The sequence below is a fragment of the Pan troglodytes genome, chromosome 2 (genome assembly GCF_028858775.2).
Source record: "Pan troglodytes isolate AG18354 chromosome 2, NHGRI_mPanTro3-v2.0_pri, whole genome shotgun sequence".
Classification (NCBI taxonomy): Eukaryota; Metazoa; Chordata; class Mammalia; order Primates; family Hominidae; genus Pan; species Pan troglodytes.
The window spans coordinates 38,205,031-38,223,119 of NC_086015.1; positions in this window are offsets into that span (position 1 = coordinate 38,205,031).

Here is an 18,089-nt window from a genome sequence, read left to right on the forward strand (position 1 = left end):
ATGTCAAATGATATTACTTTGGGAGATTGTTAAGCCCCCTTCTCAGTGCACAGCAGTGTATAAATCCCCTCATCTCATTTGATTAATCTGAGAGACTATAGAATATGTTATTAGGCATAGAAAACATGACTGCAATGTGACAGTCTAGTATTACTGAGCATGAAAATCCCTTTAAGTCCTGATTTTTTTCTAGTTCCACATTGTTTGAAAGTGGGGGAACATTGATCTCAGTGAATGGGTATCCTATATAAATTAATGCTAGTGAGTACATACATAAGTGAAAAATATGATTAGTTTGTATAGTGAATCAGAACCCCCCCTTCTACAGCATCAGAACTCTTTCTTTTGTTCTCTTTTACAACCTGTAACTTGGCAGGAAGGAGACTATAATACAAGCCGTGTTTATCTCTAGCTGGTAAGATTACAGTGATTTTTAACATTCTTTCTGTTATTTCTCATACTTTTTTTATAGTGGGCACATATTATAATACGAATTACCTTTGCTCATTTAAAAGTAATCCTTTTCCCAGAAAGGTCCCTGAGAATACTGTCTTTTTCTCCCATCCTAAAATGGAGAAATGTACCTGAAATGCCATGTGAAATAGATTAACTGAGCCCCGCCTAGGAAGCATGCCGCTTCTTCTTTTTCACGACCTGCAGCCGCTGTGGCCTGACAAGCAGTAAGAAATGTGATAATAAAGACGATGAGCCACTCCAGGGCTGGATTTCATTTCTAGCTTAATTAAATCCTAGAAACACACCTGACCTCTAGCTTTGAAGAGCTGCCGCCAAAGCCAGGTGCCCTCATCAGCTCGGGCTCACCCTGCAGTGATTGTGGGAAGCCAGCCTGAAAGGAGAGGGTAGAGGGAGGCAGAAGCCAATGGAGATGAAACAGTGGAGTCAGGAAGCAATATTTCAGAGACAGCCATTTTATCTGGTGGGCGATCTCTTTGCCCTTCTGCTTAAAAGGTAAACAGTGATGCTAACCTACAAATTGAAACTTCTCCAATGACACCCCACTGCCCTGCCACCTGTCCTCTTCCACCACCTCCTCTCAGCTCCCTGCCCCCACCAGTTGTGGTAAATTGGGTACAAAATGCACTTGGTTGGCGCAAGTCCTGACTGGCCCATCAGTATGCATAGGCTGATTGGTGCCTCTTGCATTTACAAACTCCTAGTTGCTCTGGTCCCTCAGCCGCAGCTGACACCTGATGCTGCTACCTGGGGTCTCTTTGTTTCATATCCCAGAGACCAGAAATGCTCTTGAAATGTAGATAAAGAAGAATAAAAGTCTTTGCCATGATTTATTGAGCCCAGAATTGTACAAGGAACTTAAAACTACATCACCTTGTTTTCACAGCCATTTGTGATGTATTAACAGGGTTTTACAGGTGAGGAAATGGAGCTCCAGAAGAGCTTCTTAGAAAAATGTCTTATATTCAAGATCTCGACACAGGGATCTGGGTTTATGGGATTTTTTTGAGGGGATGCTATCAAGAGAAACCTGCAGGGAGGCACGGAGTGGGAGAGAAAATGGGAAGGGTGAGCAGGGATTTGGTCTCTGATATGGTTTTGCTGTGTCCCCATCCAAATCTCATCTTGAATTGTAATCCCCATCAACCCCACGTGTCAGGGGCAGGAGCAGGTGGAGGTAGTCGGATCATGGGAGTGGTTTCTCCCATCCTGTTCTCGTGATAGTTAGTGAGTCTCATGAGATCTGTTGGTTTTATAAGCATCTGGCATTTCCCCTGCTTGCACTCACTCTGTCCTGCCACCCTGTGAGGAAGATGCCTGCTTCTTCTTCACCTTCTGCCATGACTGTAAGTTTCCTGAGGCTTCCTCAGCAATGTGAAACTGTGAGTCAATTAAACCTCTTTTATTTATAAGTTACCCGGTCTCGGGTATTTCTTCATAGCAGTGTGAGAACAGACTAATACAGTCTCAGTACCCAATGGAATGCCAACTAACCCAGACTTGGGGGTCCAGGGAAGGTTTCCATCTGAGAAGGGGTCAACTAGGATTGAGAGTGTATCACTGAGCAGAAAGTACCATATTTTCCCCCACTACCACCTGCCAGCATTTTCCTTGTCTTTCAAGAATCATCTCATATTTTATCTCCTATGAAGTCTCATGACCCCAACCTGTGATGTCCTTTCCTCTTTGGCTTTTGAGCAGTTTATACCTTCACAAGGGTTGCCATAATTTTTAGAAAATAAGAGCATATCTATCTTTCTGACTCAAGTGTGGGCTTCTTGAGAGAAGAAGTCTTGCCTTCTTTCATATATAATACCCCTGCATTGTACACAATGCCTTGTCCATAGTAGGCTACAAACTAACATCTGTTGAGTTCAGTACTCCTTGTATTTGGGGAGCCTTTCCTGGTGTTATTACTTTTGTCAATCTTTCATTCAGCATTAATACAATGTCTATTATTTGTGAATAGCTCAAGGGGCCCTTTGTTGGTGGCTGCCAGTTTCACTTCCTGACCACCTGTCCAAGAGTCTCAGAGTCCATGAAACAGCAACAGGAAGGTGAACATCAAGGTAATTCTAGCAGAGGTTTAGTTAATGGACCAGGAAGAAAGGCAGCTACATGGGGGAAGGGGAGGGGATGTAGAAGAAACAGGTTTATTAGAATCAGGAGGCTTGAAGCACCGCTCATTAGTCAGTTTGTGCATCTATAAAATGACACAAAGGTGCTGCCTGGCTGAACTTAAGGGGCTATTGTTGAGGGTCAAAGGAGACAAGATAGGTTAACTCTACCGACTGTGCAGATAAAATTAATACATGTTTATAATCAATGCTGGCTCAGAGGCAAGGATGGCAGGCAAAATGGCTTGGAATCCCTCCCTGATATTCAGGTGGCATATTTTACCTTCACCTGTGTGTGCACTCAGAATTCAGTGCCTCAGGGGAAAAAGAGAGAAAAAGGAGTCAGTGTTCTTTCTCTTTGCCTCCTGACTTTAGGTATCTATATATGCTGTAATTAGGGACCCAGATTACACTGCAATTTCAGAAAGTTTCCTGTTTAATTTTACAAAGACATATACACTTTACAATGCCTGACACCTGCTTAAGTAGGCAAATAATTGTTTTGACACTGTGACAGTTGTAGAAAATATATTTTAAAAATTTCTGAAACCTGCCAATTGGATAATTAGGATCTAATTCTCATTTGCCAGTGCAATGAGCTCTCCAGGCCGAATGACTCCCTGATGGTGTGCCAGACACCTTTCCTGGTCCCCATGTGCTGGTGGAGATTTAGTTCCAAATAATTGTTCCATTCCTCATAGATGACTGATTTTCGACCTTTAATGATAATACCAATTATGTATTGAGTGTTTCACTTGTGGATTTCTTTGGATGGGGATTTTACTACAACTCATTGCTTGAAAAATCACTTTAATTTAATGGTAGGGCTATTCAGGACTTCACGATCCAGAGTGACCCTGTGGCTGGCCCAAGGCTGTAGGGCATAGGGCACAGAACTGGCACTCCTGTTCTGGGAAAAGGTGGCCAGGGAAGGAGGGATGGCCTAAGGCACTGAGTCCAATGAAGCAGATAAAGAGCAAATCCAGGACATGAGGCAAAGGATCAGTAATAGAAGTGGCCAGAAGCACCATCTTGTTTCTTTGGGTCAGATTTAGTAGAGATCCTGGAAATGCTGGGGGCAGAGAAGGTGGTGTGGTTTCTTTCTTGGACTGCCAGGGCTGCACTGCTGAGCCACAAACTTGAGAGCTGTTGAGATGCTAAGGGCAGGCAGACTTCCAAGACCCTAGACTTGCTTAGGGTCTCCAAAGAGCATCTATTATATTTCTATCATCTTGTGGATGAGGGAACTGAGGCCCAGATTAGTGAAGTGGCCTGTTCTAGGTCACACAGCTCAAAGATGTTCAGTTCAGGCAAAATTTACTCTGCTGGATCCTCCAGGGGACATAGAAAAATGCTCCAGTGTCTAGCCAGCTGCCAAAAACCTTTTTTCACATCTTACTCGGACTTGTGATTAGGTGAATATTGAAATGTCTTTAAGATCTATCATTTCTTTTTCAAGGGGTATGTCTTAAATCTTGTCTACCTGTGTGGACTAAATTGGTCATTGACACAGAAGTTTGGATTTTATTCTTGTCCATTTTACAGATGAGGAAACAGATCCCAAGAGGTGAAGTGGCCTACTTAATGTCACATGGCTAGTAACTGAATCAGTGCAATAGAGAACTAAGAATTGACCCATGCATGTATGATTATGCTGGACTTTCTAGGTACACAGAGAGAGTTAATCAAGGCACTTGTAAGTCACTTATGGAGGCAAGGTTTTGTTAGCTACTCCTCTCCTATCAAGCAGAGGCTGGTGCCTAGGAAAGTGGGTAACAGAGACTGAGCCATCTCTTTCCTGGGTCCTGGGATTGTGCCATGTGGAACAGGTAGACACAAGGGGAAACTGCTCTGAAGGTGAGAGAAACATCAGAATTAAGACAGAGAGTCGTATATGAGAGCTCGTCCAAGGGGCAGAGGAAGAACAGAAGCCAGGTGAAGTGTTTATACACACAGAAATGTAAGTGCAAACAGTGCAGAAGCACATACAATGAAAATCAACTGTTCCTTGTCCCATCCCTTTTCTCCTCTGATCCACTTCCCACAGGTGAACCCTTTCTGCTTTTAATTCTTCCAGTGGTTACCTGTATAATTCTAAATAGTATGTGAAACCTTTGTTTCTCTAATTATTAATTTTAAACATCAGCTATAGACTCCTATTATGAGTGGCAAAGAACTGTCTTACTTGTCCCATTTTCTCTTCCCTTATCCTATTTTTTATAGTTATATTATTAGTTCGGGTTCTTCTATTGGTATGTTAATAATTTTAAAAAGTTACATCAAATGCTACATCTTGATCCGTCAAATTGAAATAAATTTGACTTGCTGCTATGAGAGATGTTAGATGAAATTAGAAGCCCTGAATTTTCACTTTTCCCCCTACCAATTCTCACAATCTTCCAACAACATCATTAAACATCATCAAGGTTTATTACTTTTTCATTCTGTTTTATAAATATGCTTTGCCTGTAGCTTGGATTCAAAAATCAAGCACCAATGCGGGTCATTAGCAATATAATGATTATATATTATTCACCCCAAACCAAGTAGAGTGACTGGCCCTTCTGAGATGAGAAATAACACAGAGCATGTGCAACTTACGCCACCACCTTCTCACCACCCAAACTTATTTCAATTTGCTTCACCACCTCAAAATCATGACACATGAATTTGCTTTATATTTGTAGCTTTTTGTATAGATTCTGTTTTTGTCTAAAGCTTCTAATTTTCATTTTTCTTATGGAAAAGAAACAAATTCTTTACCATTTTACAAAGATGTTCCTGCTTCATCACATTACCTATCAAATTGGAATCTACTTTTTTTCTTTTTCTTTTTTCTTTTGAGATGTAGTCTCACACTGTCACCAAGGCTGGAGTGCAATGGCGTGATGTCAGCTCACTGCAACCTCTGCCTCCCAGGTTCAAACAATTCTGCCTCAACTTCCCCAGTAGCTGTGATTACAGGTGCCCACAACCATGCCCAGCTAATTTTTGTATTTTTAGTAGAGATGGGGTTTCACCATATTGGTCAGGCTGATCTCGAACTCCTGACCTCGTGATCCACCCACCTCTGCCTCCCAAAGTGCTGGGATTACAGGCATGAGCCACCGTGCCCCGCCCTGGAATCTACTTTTTAATGGAGACTTTTTTCTTGGAACTCTAAATGTTCTTGTTGGGGCTTTTTATTTTTCACAGCCAATTGCATAGTTCTCTCTCTGGTTTTTATTTTAAATGTATTAGTAAATTTGGCCTATTGTTTTCATGGTTCCTATTTTATTTGTGTCTTTCTTTTTTCTTTTGGTCTCAAGTTTATCCTCAAGTATTTTTTTTCTCAGTAAGGGTGTATAAGGAGATATCTCTGAGTCTTGCATGATTTAATATTTAGCCTTCACATTTGAGTAACAAGTTTTTGTGTAAGACTAGAGATTCAAGATTACTTTTCCTGCAAGCTTTGAAGCCATTTGCTGCAGGTTGAGTTCCCCAGAAGCACAGATGGAGTTTAGGGAACAAAATATTTATTAAGGATCAACACCTGCAAAAGGAAGGAGGCAACGGGAAGACTGGACTAACTGAGGAGTTGAATGGAGACAGTCTTGAAAAAGCCTCAGCTGACATGGCAGGTGCCCTGGGTCATGGGTATTCATAATACTCATGGATATTATTTGCTGGGCAGAAATGGTTGAACGCTTATGCCCTCCCTCTCTCTGTCACCAGATACATGCTGCTCTGGGAAGGGAATGACCTTGCGTGAAGTGGCTGAAGCTGACCCTGAAGGAGCTGACAGCTGGAGGCTCTGTGCTCACTGTAGTCCGTGCATCTGGGTAGGAGGTCTTCCTTGAAAGGGGATCAAGGTAGCGCATCTCTATGTCTACCATAGCACTGATCCATGGTATTCTTATAAAAACCTGTTTTAAAAAATTTTCTCTTTCTCTGTAAGATTTAGGACACTTTCTTTTCCCTTGGCAGTAGGGTTGCTGTTATGGCATATTTATGTGGAGTACAAAAAGTGTCCTTCCTCTAGGTGGGTGCAGCCCTGCAGCCCTGCACCACAGAGCCTGGCTTGGTAAGTATGGGCTGGATTTGATCTCCACTGACCCCTTTGGCTGGGTGCTGTTGTGCAGAGTAAAGCCTGTACATCCAGAGGCATAGCCCTGCTTGGTGTGCTCATGGTTTATGAGGATGTGTCCTTCTCATTTTGCTCAGCATTTGGTGGGCCTGGGCCTTTCATCCCAAGTGTTTTGGACCTTGGTTCTGGGAAATTTCCTTCTTTCCTTCTTGCTGTCTGTAAGTTCTGTGGGTCATAGCAGTTAACAGGTTTCACTTAAAGGCATAAGGCAGAGAGTATGTACACAAGTAAGGTTACTCTCTTAATGCAGCTTCCTCATCCTGTTTTGTCTGTCGATACGATTCCATATGCTTTCTCTCTTCCATTACTTTGCTAAACTTTCAGATCTGCTGGTGCTCCTTCTGTCCTCCCCATTGTCAGTGCTAATATGGATTTGTTCACTTTTTAACTTCTTTATTACAATCATTGGAATTTTAATGTGATTTTTTGATGGAATATTGTAGACAGATAACTCCATGCATTCAATCTTCTATTCTGAACAGAATGCTTGTCTGGTATTCTGAATAACAGTTGACTGAAAACAGCAATGGCTTGAGGTTTTCTGTCAGTTTGGCTTTAGAAGTGGTGCTCTAACTGGAAAGAGGTGAGAGGAAATATATTTTGAAACTCTTTGCTTGTAGTAGATTCACTGTTTTTATTTAGGGTATATGATTACTTGACATGCATGACTTGAGGGATATTGGAGTCTATGGAAGGTCAAAAGTCACTCATCCCAAGGTGCCACTATTGTTTAGAAGAGATTTTACTGAGTCAAAAGTTGTTAGATGGATGCTGGCCTCCTTAAAGATGGCTCATCTATCTTGAGGAAGGGGTTAGGGAAGAATGGAAAGACAAATGATTTTCTTCATTTTATTTAACTGTTTTCACAGAGACAACACGGTATAGACAATGAAATGTGTTTTATGCCAAATTTCTCATGTAACGCTCCCCAGTAAAGACACATACAAGTTATTTCTAGCAACATCCTCAAATTAGACCCTTAAAACGATCCTTTCTCCCTTCCTTTCATAAAGGCACTTACTATGGACTGAATTGTGTTCCTGCAAAATTTATATGTTGAAGCCCTGACTGAATTGGAGATAGAGCCTTTACAGTGATAATTAAGATTAAATGAGGGCATAAGGTTGAGGCTCGAATCCATTAGGACTAGTGTCTTTATAAGAGGAGAAAGTCATGAGAAGAGAAAAGGCCAAATGAGGACACAGTGAGAAGGCAGCCATCTGCAATCCTGGGAGCAAGGCCTTGGGAGAACCCAAACTGCCAACACCTTGATCTTGGAATTCCAGACTCTAGAATTGTGAGAAAATAAACTCTGTTGTTTAACCACGGAGTCTGTAGCATTTTGTTATGACAGCCCTAGAAAACAAATACAATACCCTAAACTTTTCTGGGAGAAATTTTTGTGACACCCTTATTTGGAGTCAGTTTCAGCCAGATGCTGTTTCCCAATTATTTCTGACCTTTATGAAAGTCAAAGATGAAGTAATTTGGCAAAACACTTTGAAATAATTTTTCTGCTGGTATGTACTGAGTTTCAGAGAAAGAAAGAGAGATACCATGTATTGGATGTTGTTTTGTTTCTATGTCTGGGCTTGGTCCTCAGGGGATACAGAAGATCAATAAGACATGGTCTCTCTTCTTAAGGATTGTTTCCTATAGGTGGATCTGCATTAAATGACATGGATATGTCCACTTAGTGATAGACAGAGTGGACATGTCCATAGAGTGGATGGCTTTTGTAAAGTCTAAGAAAAAAATCCATAGAGATGGGAAATATCAGCTCAGTTGAATGACAAGCAGGTTGAATTGTTTCCAAAGGACTGAAATGTTCACTAAATTTTTACTCTGTATTTTCAAGAGAATGAGACTCACAAGATGTTCAGCATTGCTTCCTAATTGTCCGTGATCTTTCATGCTGGGCTTTCTTTGTTGCTGTTTACTGCTTAGCCTGGACAATGCTCCTAGTTCCATCTTTTACCTACTTCTATACTGAATGAAGCCTTTAGTGGACTCTAGTTACTATCTGAGTGTCACTTCCTACTATACCTGACCTTAAAAGCAAGTTATGCATCCTCTCTGTGTTTAAGTGAAGATTATTATCGTTCCTGTTTAACACACTTAAAGTACTCAGCTGACTTTAGGATATGTATTAAATATTCATTAGGTGTCAGTTGTGTCTGGAAGGTACTTTCCCACCTTCAAGGAGCAACTCAAGCTTTTTGTCCCCCTGCTCAGCTATATTTGGCATTTCTCCTTCTGGGCTCCTAGAGCACTTTCACGTATCTCTTATTTCACATCTCATGCTATAGAGATTTTTAAAATTATCTGTCACATACCCTGGTCTCTGAAATCAAGAGAATATTATATTTTATTATAATCTCAGTTTATTATAAAGGTGCCTGACACATAGTAGGTGTTCAAAGATTGTTGCTGATTAAATACTTATGACCTTGTTGGGGCGGGGGGGGAATAATATGTGGTTTTGGTACCAAAAAAAAAAAAAACAAAATAAATGAATACTTAGGACCAATTGATCTTTGATTTGGGGTAAAGCATATAGAAAAATAAGAGAGGAAAAGATGGAGTTGAATTATAGAACATGGGCAAGAGAGACATTTAAGGATTTTATTATATTCAATTGCTTGGCTGTCTGGGAATTAGTGATTATAAAATATCTGATGTGATTTGACCCAGTGAAAATTGGGCAGGTGAATGAAATTCTATTTGGGAAGATTGGCATTCTTGAGAACTGACAAAAGCTGTATCTTCCATTAGCTTTAGCGTTATTTTGGTTCTGATTACATGTGGCTATTAACGCCTGATCCTAACTACTGTAGAACCTAATATCCTCCCAAATGCCATCCTCCACAAATTGCAAAAGTATCTTCTCAGACAAAATCTGAGTTTCTCTCAACCTGCTGAGATGAACCTGCAATTATTTTTTGGCCTGGAGAACGTAACTTTAAGACGCAAATTTGAAAAATGAATTCCAAAGCACCATTATTGTACATGCAGAAGAAATCTTTATTTTGCATATTATTCACCTTGATCTGAATATTTTATATTGCTTGGTTTATGTGGGGTTTATGGTATGTGCCAGGGATTTTTCTCCTTCATAAAGGAGATGGCTCAGCCATCTACTCAACGTGAGTTTGACTTAAATATCATTATTAGGAAGCTGAATTGGTTCAGAAGATTGTGAGACTCAAAGCAATTGTTCTGCTCAGCTCCCCAAGGACAAAGCAAGGGAACTGAGCCTTGTCCAGGACCATAGAAGGGTGTCAGCTTGGATGACAGGCTGGTGTTAGTGAAACATTTTAAAACATTGTTTACATGAGAATTATTTTTTAAAGAACTGTGGTGTGAATCACACTATTTTCAATCACACTCAGTCTCTTAGGTAGCTGACAAATTTATACACGTTATCAGTGAGATACATGGGTAGGTGGTATTTTTTTTTTTTCTTGTTAACTAAGAATTGGTACCAGGGAGGCCCAGGGTCTAGGTTTCATTTCTATGAGTTAGCCAGCTAAACTTAATTTCCTAGTGTTGATAGCTCCTTAATTTTCACTCTTACACAGTAGTCCCCCCTTATCCATGGTTTCACTTCCTGCAGCTTCAGTTACCTCTGGTCAACCACAGTCTGAAAATATTAGATGGAAAATTCCAGAAATAATTCATAAATTTTAAATTGAATTCCATCCTGAGTAGTGTGATGAAATCTCACACTGTCCTGCCTGGGACGAGAATTATCCCTTTGTCCAGCGTTTCCACACTGTAATGTTGCCTGACCATAAGCCACTTAGTAGTGGCCTTGGTTATCAGATCAACTGTCGCAATATCGCAATGCTTGTGTTCAAATAACCCTTATTTTACTTGATAATGGCCCCAAAGTGCAAGAGTAGTGATGCTGGCAATTTGGATATACCAAAGAGAAGCTGTAAAGTGAGTGCTTCCTTTAAGTGAAAAGGTGGCCTTGATGTTCCTTGGCTAGGGTTTAGTGCTATCCACAGTTTTAGACATCTGCTGGGGGTCTGGGAGGCCATCCTGTATGGATAAGGGGGGACTACTGTATTTTTATAGCTGTTCTATTTTATCGCTAGTTATTGTTGTTAATATCTTACTGTGTCTAATTTACGAATTACACTTTATCATAGGTGTGTACGTATAGAAAAAAATAGTATAGGGTGTGGTACTATCTGTGGTTTCATGCACCCATTAGGGGCCTTGGAATGTGTCCCCTGTGGATAAGGTGGACTACTATGGTTAATATTCATTTAACCACAGGATACCACTGGATCCTCATGACTGCCTTGTGAAGTAGACAGTGATTCCCATTTCAGAGATGTAGAAACCCAGGCTCAAAGAAGCTAAATAAGTAACTCATGAACACAAAATAGTATGTGACTGTGATTGTCAGTTTTGTGTGTCAACTTGTCTGGGTTATAGTCCCCCGTTATTCAATCAAACATTAATCTAGGTGGTGTTGTCAAGACATTTTGCAGATGTGGTCAAAGTTCATAATCAGTTTTCTTTAAGCAATGGAAATTACTCTAGATAATCTGGGTGGGCCTGATTCAATCAGTTGAAAGCTCTTAAGGGCAGAATTGAGGCTTCCCAGAAGAAGAAATTCTGCCTTTGGACTGCTTCAGCTTGTGCCTGAAGGTTCAGCTTACTCTTCCTATGGCCTGATCTGTGGATTTTGGACATGCCTAGCCAGTCCCCACAGTTGCATAAGCAAATTCCTTGCAATCAAATTTCTTAATATATATCTCCTGCTGGTTCTGTTTCTCTGGTTGAACCCCAGCTAATATACTGACCAAGTGATGCCTCAAATTATAAGAGCAACATTTTATATTTGTATTGAGCTTTATAGTTTACAAACTGCTTTCATAGATACTGTCCTTAAGGCTGTGAATAGGCAAGTTAATCAGTCATCATTTTTGTCGTCACCACTAATATCATCATCGTCTGATATCATCATTGCCGGACACTACCATCATCACCGTCGTCATCACCATTTTACATTAATAGCTGAGAAAAAGACTATGCAACCTATAAGTGGCAGATCTGGGACCAAGGACCAGTTTTTCTAACTTCAAATATTATGTGCAACTTTAGCATCTACCTGCATAAAACTTCAAATGCCTTATCCTCCAGGTTTCTTGATGACTTCCAAAAATAATTTCCTTCATTATAGCTTATCAGCACACAGCTTTCTAGCTACCTCACCCATGGCAAATTCTAGACCTTATTATCGTCGGTACTCATATCATTTCTAAAATCGCTATTTTAAACATGTATTTAAAAATCTCCAGTTATGACCTCTTCCTGTGGGTTCTTCTTTATCAAAGTTCTGGTTATTTCGAAGTCCTAATTTAAGTGGTCAGTAGTTTGTGTTCATGGTTAAGTGCATCCTATGAACAATGTGTTTTTTTTTTTTTTTTTTTTTTTTTTGAGATTGATTCAAGTCTCACTCTGTCACCCGGGCTGGAGTGCACTGGTGCAATCTCAGCTCGCTGCAACCTCTGCCTCCCAGGTTCAAGCAATTCTCACGCTTCAACCTCCCGAGTAGCTGGGATTACAGACATGCACCACTACGCCCGGCTAGTTTTTACATTTTTAGTAGAGACAGGGTTTTACCATGTTGTCCAGGCTGGTCTCGAACTCTTGGCCTCATGTGATCTGCCTGCATCGGCCTCCCAAAGTGCTGGGATTATAGGTGCAAGCCACTGCACCTGGTCCCTATGGACAATTTTTAATGGAAAATTTTAATTTAGTAACATAAAAATTCATTGTTACTCAATGAATATCTGTCTAGCCACCAAGATTCCAATGTGAATATCTCCTCTATCTCATCATAATGATATAGATGAGACCACATGAGCTATTTTTAAGCAATTATATATATGCATATATGTATGTACTATATATTGCAGCATGTCAACTGCAGAACATATTTGAAACTGACTCCTTGAAAAAAATTATTAAATCACGAAAACTGAGAATCAAAATCTTGACACTTGTCATAAAGGTAAAGAGGAAAATAACAGCTAACAAAGGATACTTATAGAATATTGATGAGAACTGTCTGAACAACCTCAACTCCAGGCACAATTATAAATTAGGTAAGGATGGTTTGCCGTATCTTGGTGGAAGGCTTAAGAAGTCTGTTGTATATGTTGTATATGTAAATATGTAACCTCTATTTTCTGACATGTAGGGTTTTTTGTTTTGTTTTGTTTTGTTTTGTTTTTGAGACAGAGTCTCACTCTGTCACTCAGGCTGGAGTGCAGTGATGTGATCTTGGCTCACTGCAACCTCTGCCTCCCAGGTTCAAGTGATTCTCCTGCCTCAGCCTCCTGAATAGCTGGGATTACAGGTGTGCACCACCATGCCTGGCTTGTTTTTGTATTTTTAATAGAGATGGTGTTTCATCATGTTGGTCAGGCTTGTCTTGAACTCCTGGCCTCAAGTGATCAGCCCACCCTGGCCTCCCAAAGTGCTGGGATTATAGGTGTGAGCCCCCTCACCCTGCCCCATGTAGGTAGTTTCATTTTTTTAAAAAAACATTATAGGCCGGGTGCGGTGGCTTACGCCTGTAATCCCAGCGCTTTGGGAGGCCAAGGTGGGCGGATCACAAGGTCAGGAGATCAAGACCATCCTAGCTAACATGGTGAAACCCTGTCTCTACTAAAAATACAAAAAATTAGCCAGGCGTGGTGGCAGGCGCCTGTAGTCCCAACTACTTGGGAGGCTGAGGCAGGAGAATGGCGTGAACCCAGGAGGCGGAGCTTGCAGTGAGCCAAGATCGTGCCACTGGACTCCAGCCTGGGCGACAGAGTGAGACTCCATCTCAAAAAAAAAAAAAAAAAAAAAGATACAGAAATAGCTAATGAGCACACAAAAACTGCTCAACATAAGAAGTCATTCAAGAAATGCAAATTAAAACCACAAAGAGATCCTAGATCATATTCACCAGAATGGCTAGAATTAAAAACACTTGGCTGGACATGGTGGCTCACGCCTGTAATCTCAGCACTTTGGGAGGCCGAGGTGGGCAGATCACCTGAGGTCAGGAGTTCGAGACCAGCCTGGCCAACATGGTGAAACCTCGTCTCTACTAAAAATAACAAAAAATTAGCCAGTTGTGGTGGTGGGTGCCTGTAATCCCAGCTACTTGGGAGGCTGAGGCAGGAGAATTGCTTGAACCCAGGAGGTGGAGGTTGCAGTGAGCTGAAATCACTCTACTGTACTCCAGCCTGGTTGACAAGAGCAAGACTCTGATGAAAAAATAAAATAAAATAAAGACGTGCAATATGGAGTGTGGTTAAAGATGCAGAAACACTGAGACTCTCATACATTGCTGCTGGGGGTATAAAACTGGTAAAACCACTTTGGGAAAGTTTTGGCAGTTCCTTGTAAAGGTAAACATTCACTTATCCTATGACCAAGTAATGCCACCCTTACATATTTACCCAAGAGAAATAAAAACATCTCTACAAAAAGATTTGTTTGAGAATGTTCATAGCAATTTGATTCATAATAGCCAAAAACTGGATACAACCTAAATGCCTATCAATAGCTGAATGGATAAATATTTCTGGTGTATTAATTCAGTGAAATAATATTAAGCAACAAAAAGGAGAGGACTACTGAAGCATGCCACAGCCTGGGTAAATTTCACACATTATACTGAATAAAAGAGGCCAGACCTAAAATAGTACATACTGTGTGATTTCATTTATGTGACATTCTACAGCAGCAAAACTAATCTACAGTTATAAAAGGCACACGAGTGTTGCCTGGCATCAGAGTTAGGAGGATCATCTTCAAACGGAGTATAGGGAACACTTTGCGGGTAATGGAATGTTCTACAACTTGATTGTGGTGTGGTTATGAGAGCAGGATGTGTTAATTTGCCAAAAGTCATCAAACTGCTTAAAATTGGTGCATTTTATTGTGTGTTAACTCTGTCTCATTAAAAATGAATATTGAACACATAAACATAAAAATAAAAAATGCTATAATGAACATCTTTATACTTAAAAAAATTTTTATTCCTTAGGATAATTCCTGAGCCTTTTGAACTTATTTTCTGAAACCATGTGAAATTGTGATAATTTGCTTGATATCAAAAAAGAATATATGAAAATAAATATCTAATTGATAGGATTTCTGGCAGGAACTGAAGTGAAAAATTTGGGCTTAGTTGGGGGAAAATATTTGGGAGTGGGGAGGGGGTTTTCATTCAGACTTTCAAATCTGGGTAAGGCCTGCTCTATCCAAAACATTAGGACTCTCTGAAACAGCTTCTTCCATCTTACAAGGCTCAATAGCGACTGGTTTTGTTTTATAAACTCCCAGTCCAAATCTCAGGAAGAGACTGAGCAGCATTTGGTTCCTGTGTGATTCTCAGCCTCTATTTTTACTCTTTTCCTTCCCTCTGGTCCAGGGAGGAGAAGCCATATGTTGGTGGTAGTAGATTCTTGTGATGTCTCCCATCCTCTCAGCCTATTGGATTCAGCACACCTTGGTGAACCCCTCCATGAACTAGACAACATCACACAAGTGCAGAGGGGTGGCTCTCTACTGTCTCCAAAACCACCAAAGGCTACTCAGCTACATGCAGGCAGAATGTGAAAAGTATGATGGAGTTGATTTCCCTGAGAGCAAATCTCATCTCAACCACTCAGGCCTCCCAATTCCCCAGTGGAACAGTGCTGAGATGAGTTCCATGTGGTTTTATAGCAGGCCCCTAGTACATTGAGCCCTTGTTGCCTACGGTGGTAAACAACTCAGAAATGTCCTCTATACTGGCTTTTCTTCCTTCTCTGTCTTACTTTCACTACTCCCTCAATTTCATATCCTCTCAAATAAACCACCTGCACTTAAGTCCTTGCCTCAGCTCTGCCTTTGGGGGAACCTGAACTCAGCACTCTTGCTGAAGGTGAGCTGTGCTTTAGTCCAGTCTTATTTCCACCTGTTCACCATTCAGTCCTCCACCTTGCAGGGAACACTCCTATTCATCTTTTCAGGCCCTTGGTGGAAACTTCTGTTGTTTACTTAAGTAACCAGTATGAACTCCTCTTTGTCATCCTGTTGCACTTCCCTGTATTGCTCCTCTTATCTCACTGTCTTGAGATTGTTCTCATCTCTGCATCCCCCTGGGATTTCTGAATTAGCATCAAAGGACCCTGGAATTAGCTAGCAGTACATGTAACTGCCCCTAAGCCATGAGCTCCTGTTGGTAGAAACTACAACTTGTTTTTGCATCTCAGTATTTCACAAATTATTGGCATAGAAGACCCAACGGATGATGGTTGAACAGAAATAAAGTCACTCTGCAAGACGGAGGCACAAGCCCAGAGAGAATTTATTTCCTCCCCATCTTTTCTCCTGGAAGTCCTCCTTCTCATACTGTCCCTGCTCCCTGGCACTGAGCTGAGGTATGCAACGAAACCCATGGAACCTGTCTTTATAATGGAGAGGCATACACCCTTCAGGCCTCTGCACATAGTCAGGCTAGGTCCCTGCAGCACGTCTGGAGGATGGGGTCCCTGAGGCCTGGCTTAATTTAGCTGAGCCACTCCAGGAGGGATAATGATAGCACTGGGAGTCTACTTTTCTGCCCATTCTGTAACATCCTGCTGGCCTGCTTTCTGGGGCTGTTGACTTGGTAGCAGCCAAGAGACCTTTTCAGAGACTTGGGGCCTGATCAAGACCACTGAGCAAATCCTCCTTCCCTTTACCAGTGGAGCAAGCAGAAGAGTGAAGGGGCCTGGAAGAGCAATAGAGCGTCAAGCCACTTGGAGTTCAATTACTGGCCCTGCCATGTAATGACAGAATAAGCTTGGGGTCATCATTTAACTTCTTTAACACTCAATTTTTGTTTCACCAGTGAAAGGAGGACAAGAAAACTTATCATAGCATCATTTTGATGGTTAGATAAACTAACATATTTAGAATGTCTTCCATGGGATTTCAATCTTTTATTGACCATATATATTTTTGGCAGTCTGGTGAAGCCTATGGACCTCTAGAACAATTACTTTTAAACTTATAAAACAAAATATGTGGAATTACAAAAGCAACACTATGATACATTTATCAAAAGGTTTTGGTAAAATAAATGTGTTAGAATGTAATGTTTCTTTGTTCATGTATTAAAAATTAAGAGATCAAGCTGAGGGTCTGATAACTACTATAATTTGAGGTAAAGAAGCACATAAATGATATTTTGATTTACCTGCCAAACTGTAATACTGTACATGGAAATATTTGTCATTTCTGTTGTTGACAAAAATCACATTGTGGGTTTATAACCTACGTTTGTAAATGAAGAAAATGCCGAATACTTGTTAAAGAAGAGTGAAAATAAAGATGATTTTATTCCTTCCAAGTTTACGGAACCCTGAACCTCTTGTCTAATGAAAAACACTTGATAATAGCTCATTCCCTTTCTTCTAATTTTCTCTTTCTGATGCCTTCTCTTAAATAGTACTCAAATTCAGACCCAAGGAAAGGGTCTGACATCAGGCATTTGGCTTGTGGGGTGGATAAGTGTATTTCCTTGCTTTCCTTTTCAAGAACTTTCTTCGTTGTGGAAAAAATTAAAGGAATTTCAGCATAGGAACAAGGTGGACCTCCCCAGCCCCCAGGCAAAAATCATAAAGGGAGCAGATGAAATACTTTCCCAGACTTCAGGCTGGTGTCAAGGATTGGCTGTCGACTTGATTTCTAACCACTATCCTAGGTGGCTTGGCCTTTCTCCTGAGTGATCAGGGTGCAGAAGCCCAGAGAAATGGGACCCTGCTTCTTTTGGTCCTGCTTTGGTTCCTGCTCTGTTCCTGCTGTACTAGGGTAAAAGCCCATTAAGTGTATCTCTTCCCAACTCTGTTCCATGGTGTCTTATTTGTAACTTGAAACCAGCACGGTGGGAGCATTTACACCATGGAAATTAGCAATGATACACATTGAGGCTTCTCACCTCTAATTAGGGTATTAAAATCTTTCCTGCATCTCAGTGGAAAGCCAGCTGTGAGACATTTGTCAGTGCATCACTGCCTGTAGCTTCTGCTTCCTGTTTGGTAATTCTGCTTTGACAAAATTGGTCATGCTTTGTTTACCACTCTCTGGTGCACATTTTTGTATCCCCAGAAAGGGACTTTCTATACTTTTAGTGCACCTTAATTTTGCACTGGAGTCAGCAGAGGACAACAATTTTTCTCTTTACCAAAACCTAAAAGAAGGACCTCACTTCCCTGCTTGGTGAGTGAGAGGATTTTCCCTGTTCATGGTTTTCTGTCATTGAGGCTAAACAAGCAGGAGCCATTATAACTTGTGAGAAGAAACCACAAAAACTACAGGCG